The sequence below is a fragment of the Psammomys obesus genome, unplaced genomic scaffold (assembly GCF_907164565.1).
Source record: "Psammomys obesus unplaced genomic scaffold, mPsaObe1.curated_primary_1811, whole genome shotgun sequence".
Classification (NCBI taxonomy): Eukaryota; Metazoa; Chordata; class Mammalia; order Rodentia; family Muridae; genus Psammomys; species Psammomys obesus.
In genome coordinates, this window is record NW_026596069.1 from 12,743,231 (window position 1) to 12,749,230 (window position 6,000).

The following is a 6,000-nucleotide window of genomic DNA, read 5'->3' on the forward strand; positions in this document are numbered from 1 at the left end:
CAAGAGGTGGGCTATCAAATTTAAAGCAAAGCAATGTAATTTTATATTTTTAAAAAGTTTCAGACTTTCCTGGTGGCTTTTTGGATGTCTTTCCTGAGACTTGAAGTAAGTTGAAGTAGACATCACCCCCATGGGCTTGGCTTGTAAGGAATATGGTAATTCTCTCTCTCTCTCTTTATCTGTGCATTGGAGAAATATTTTTAAGATTTATTTTTATTTGTGTATATCTCTGTGTGTGCATGTATGCTGATGCCCAAGAAAGCCACAGCTGGTTGTGAGCTGCAACATAATGAGTGCTGAGAACTGAACCTGGGTCTTCTGAAAGAGCAGAGTTCTCTATCTGCTGAACCAGATCTTCAGTCCTAGGGCAGCATTTTTAATGTGGCTAGAAACAGTGCTCACAAGTATCATTTTTGGTTATATTTACCAGGGAAAAAGTAAATTGCATATATATATTATATAGGCTATAGTTACTATGAGACTTGTTTGTTTATTCTCTGTCCCAGCAAAGCTTGGTGAACATTCCTGCTTATTTGATATATGCTGTTATGTAGTAGGTATCTTATATTACTTGTAATTATTATCTGAGATCTAATCAATTTCAGGCATACAGAATTAATAGTTTTGGACTATTTTCAGACTCACATGACAAGAAGATAATTTCAGAAGACTTAAAATGTACAGAGACATAGTTAGGAACTCTCATGCTGTTTGAATGAAGATTACAACATAAATTCTATTCTTCCAAGCTACTGACTAGATAGATCTCAAATCTCTCCTTAACAGAATCCCAGGACATAAGCCAACTGAACTGTGGTTTCATAAATTTATAAGGCTTTTGTCCACGTGTGTGAGATTCAAAAATCTGAGGCCCAGGTGGGTTTCTAATGTATTTCTGAAGACTGACATTGTCTTTCTGTATTATAAAAATGGTTCTGCCTCTTTCAACGGGTGCTCTGATCTCTTTCCAACTCCCAAAATGTTCAGCCACCTTCAGCTGTTCCCTTACTTCTTAAGAAACTCCCATTATGGAATTCATAAGACTCAGGGCATTATATCCTGACACACCACTCAAGTGTACGAATCATGCCTTAAGCATTCATAATCATGGAGCACGTATTGCCATGTTAATAAACAGCGAGGGTATCCTTCTGTTTTTGTTTGTGTCACTTCAAGATGCATAGGTACATAAAGTTACTGTATGTTTTCTGAACAAAACTCCACAATGAGACATGGTGCAGTCAGCAAGGCAGTCAGTTCCAAAGCACAGACTGACCCCTTATTGCTCTCCCGTGCACCCTCCAAGACCCCTAATACATACGTGAGACTAAAGTGTACTGAGACACACAGACACTATGCCTTACCCCTGTACCTTACAGACTTAACCACTGACACTCTTCTTTTCGCTTATAAGACACAGTTTAGGACTTCTCTTTGGCATATGTGAGTTAGCAGTCTATTTTTGTAGTTTGGTGCACTTATAAAGCAAAATGCGTTATTACTTGAAGGTTATTAACAGAAATGCCTCCTCCAAGAAGGCTACCAAGTGATTGATAAGTGGGTAGTCCACACAGGACGGATACAGCAAGGTATTTCACCTTCCGGGCAGGCTCGATCTAGGTTGTGTAATGTTTTGTTAAGCTGCTTTCCATGGCATGTAATTTAAAGCTTGTGAACTGTTGGTTTCTGGAACTGTATAGTCATGACTGACTTCTGATAACTGAGATCGTACAAAGGGAAATCTCAGCTAAGAGGACAGTGCTTCAGGCTTGTTTTCACCACCTAGGCTCTTTTCTCTTAGATAATGATGGTTTCTATTCATGGGCAGCTCCTTACTGTTCAGCTGTTATTGTTGGTATCTAGTAACCGGCTCAGCCAGGGTCTCTCCTTCATCGATCTTTCCAACCACCACTTCAGGAAGCTTACTATTTACTTCTCTGGCATTCTCCTGAGATTTCAGTATATTTGGGCAGGGGGGAAAAAAAACCTTAAATACAGATGTTTGTGGTCACGCATTTTTATTTCTTAGTGTTATTATAAAAAAATTACCATTTAAAATAGCTATAGTTCTATCTTATAATAGCAATTTATTAAATACACATTATGATGGCTCACTTCTCTCAATGACATTATGCCAGCGTACACGTATTCCAGGGAGAGTTTATTTTCTCAATGGACCATAAACAAAACACAAATGTTTTAGATGATACTTTAAGGCACTATCACAATGTGGATATATAGAGAAAAAGCCAGTTGCTGAGTACCACTCTTTGGAGGGTGCTTGGAAAATATTTATGTGGCTGCTAAACCATTTATCCCTATTTTTAATTGCTTTTTGGTTGAATTGTATGGAAGTATATACCTATTAATATAAAACATATCAATACATATAATCAAGGATGATATTAGGCAAATCAGGAATATCAATAGAAAATACATTTATTCAATGTAATGGACTTATCCAAATTGTTAAAACAAAGAAAAGAATGTGCTATAATTGTGAATTAATTAACTCAATTGTTACTAATGCATTCTAGGGAAATGTCAGATGTTTTAGTGATCATTTATAAATAAAACCTAATCACTTTAGTAACATTAAAGAAATAGCTACAAAGTGAGAACTCAATAAAAGCAATTATATATATAAAAAGGGTTTGCCTTATTTTTTCCGCTGACATGATGTGTTATGGATAGGAAACTGGTGGGGAGTTAAGACAGTGTCTCAGGTAGTCCAGACTGGCCTTGAACTTGCTATAGAGTAAAGGATTCTGCCTCAAACCTGTCCAGCCAGCGATTCTTTAAATACCATGTAGACAACAGCCCAAACATCTGCAGTCAAATAACAGCTGTGTCAACTAGAGCACCTTTTAATGTGATAGAAAATGATTGCCGTAAATACAAGGCAACTTATTTTATGCTGAGACGTCCTACATTTTATGGAAAACTACATAACGAATGAATAAAAGAAATAAAGTTAAATTGTGATCACTTAATGTGGTCTTTGAAAATAGGTAATAAATATGTCCATAAATCCATATTTTCAACTTATTATTGGAAAGGCTCTAAGGGATGGCTTTTGAGATAATCCAAAGTGTATTCCTATGAGGCAAAAATACATCTTTGGCACTGAGCAACATATATGGGGATCACTGAATGACATAGAAACACCTATTTTCAGGGTAAGCCCATGCTCAGAAGTCATAGGAAACTCGGTGATATTTGTATATATTTTTGTTTCTTATTGCTTTATTTAGGCTTTTTTTTGTCTTACTTTACTTTCACTTATATATTTTGGCTTTAATTGTGTGTGTGTGTGTGTGTGTGTTTTCGTTGTTTGTATACATTTCTTGGGTGTTTTGATTGTGCATGTGAGTGGAGGATATGGAAGAAGTTGGGGGAAGGGAAAAGACGATCATAATATATTTTATGAAAATGTTTTTTTCAATAAAGAATAAATGAAATTTGGATGACACATCTGTGTATGTATAAAGGTATCATTTAACTATGTAATAGGTTAAGTACTTTAAACTAGGGACTATTTCTTCTTGTTATATGTTGTTCAACTTAATAACAACAATATTAAAAATTCTCTTGTCTGTATTTGGGTCTCAACTCGTTGCAGGAAAATATAGCATTAAACGTAGTTTATAGTTTACATTAAAGGAAATAGAGTACTTTAAGGAATATATTCAACAAATTAATAAAATAATCCACCCCCCAAAATCACTACTTTTGTTCTACCATCATTCAATGTACTTTCTCTAACCCCTATTACTCATTCTCTGGAAAAACTAATGTTGGGCACTGTCTGAGTCTTGTGCTTATAATATAGAGAGTCCATGTCTGTTAGACACTGGGACTGTCGTGTTTTCACCCACCACTTGCACATTGTACAAAATCTATAGTTCCATCAGTACCACGTGTCTGCTTTTGTGATTTAGTGAAAATGGATAATTTTGACATGATCTTGCTCCAAGTAAGACAGTATTTTTCCTACTAATTATTAATATTTCTAAGGTTTTAATTTTAAAATAAACTTTTTTATTTGTTTATTTTTATTTTATGTACATTGGTGTTTTGACTACATGTTTGTCTGTGTGAAGTGTCAGATCTCTGGAGCAGGAGTTACAGACAGTTGTGAGCTGTCATGTGGTTGCTGCGAATTGAACTAAGGTCCTCTGGGAGAGCAGTAGGTGCTCTTAACTGCTGAGCCATATTTCCAGCCCCTAAAATATATATTTCTATGAAAGCATTAAAACTATGTATAATAACATGAAGTTTATATATAATTTTTATTTTATGTTTATACATACCCACACTTGAATATATCTTAGTGTTTTCCTGAGTAGCCCTTGTGATTAAAATATATATTAAAATGTTTTTTTAATAAACTCTAATTCTGCCTTATATTAGCTCATCCTGTAATTATCTATGTCAAAATCAAATATGCAGTTTTACCTGACTTGATCTTTACCTAAAAGATTAAAGAAATTTATTAGCCTGCTGTGGGCTGCCTCTACATCTTTGCTGTCATGGACAAAATTACCTAGCTTTGTTGTTTCCTTATTGATGAAGATAATTTTATGCTGTTATAAGGCCAAGTGTTGTTAGTTTTTTTTTCTAATACATTAAATGCATTGTTTCATTGTCTGTTCTCTGTAATTTCTAATGTAAATCCAGTAAGTTAATCTGTTTAAACACTTTCAGCCAAGAATTATTTTTTCAAATGTTGGTTTTCAATAGTTTACTTATAATGAGCAGATGAGGATTATTTTTTATATTTTTCCTTCTAAAAACCTGAAATCTATAAATAATTTGTTTCATAAAACCTTAGAATCATTTAAGTGTAGTGCATGAGAGCTTGGCTGTCTCATCCACTTACTTCTCTCCTTTTGCTCTTGCCCTGCAGGACCCCAAGAATCTGTTTCTATTTTCCATTTATTAAGACCCTGTCATTTATGTTCAAAATCAGGTTGAGGATGCTCATTTAATCCTCACAATTTACTACTATTTAAATTTGTATTTATTCATTTATATATTTTACAGTCTTAGTGAAACAACACAGCAAATAGAAAAAAAAGTATGTACATGGAATGAAGAGAAAAACTCTGTGTTACATTATCTTATTGATCTGAAACTCGAGCTTCTCAATGATATTCTCAAGACACTAAAATGTACCACAATTAAAGAAGAAATATCACAGGATTCCAGAAAGTATTCACGTATGTTTGAGATCTAACACAGTAGGGCTAAAAGTGTACATCAGTAGGAGAGTGTTTGCCAGACTTGTGCAAGGCCTGTGTTTGCAACCTCAGTATTATAAATAAAAACTCACAATAAATAGCTTAGAAAAGAGGTTCTCCTGAGCTTCATATGTGATTTCCTGAATAATGTCCAACTGAAAATATGCGAGGGGGGGGGAGATTAAATATTATTATTCCATAATAAAGCTAATTATATACATGTAGACAACAATCAAGTGATTATAAAGCTTTGCATATTATAACCAGCCATGATTCCATAGCTATATGATTAGAACTAGCTTCACGTCTTATTTGTGTGTATATGTACATGTGTGTGTACATGCGCATGTACATACATGCGTGCATGTGCGTGTTTATGTTTATTTGGCATGCATGCTGGTCAGAGAACAGCCTCAGCTGAGATTCTTCAGGAGCTGTCAGGATTGCTTCTAAATACATTCTGTTTAACGCTCATACATGCATATAATGTGTTTTGATCAAGTTCATCTCCGCATTCGCTCCCCTGACCACATTTGAGTGCTGACTACATTTTGTGCTACCTGCATAAACCCACCCTCACCCCTAGTGCCTTTGTTTAAGAGAAGCTCTTACCTTGTAGCCCTGGCTGGCCTCTGGCTTAATATGTAGAGCCTGTTCTCAAGCTCAGGGAGATCAGGCTGCTCTGCCTCTCCAGGGCTGAGATTAAAGGGATGAGCCAATGTTCCCAGATTCAGCTTGATATTAGAAGCAGAGTCTC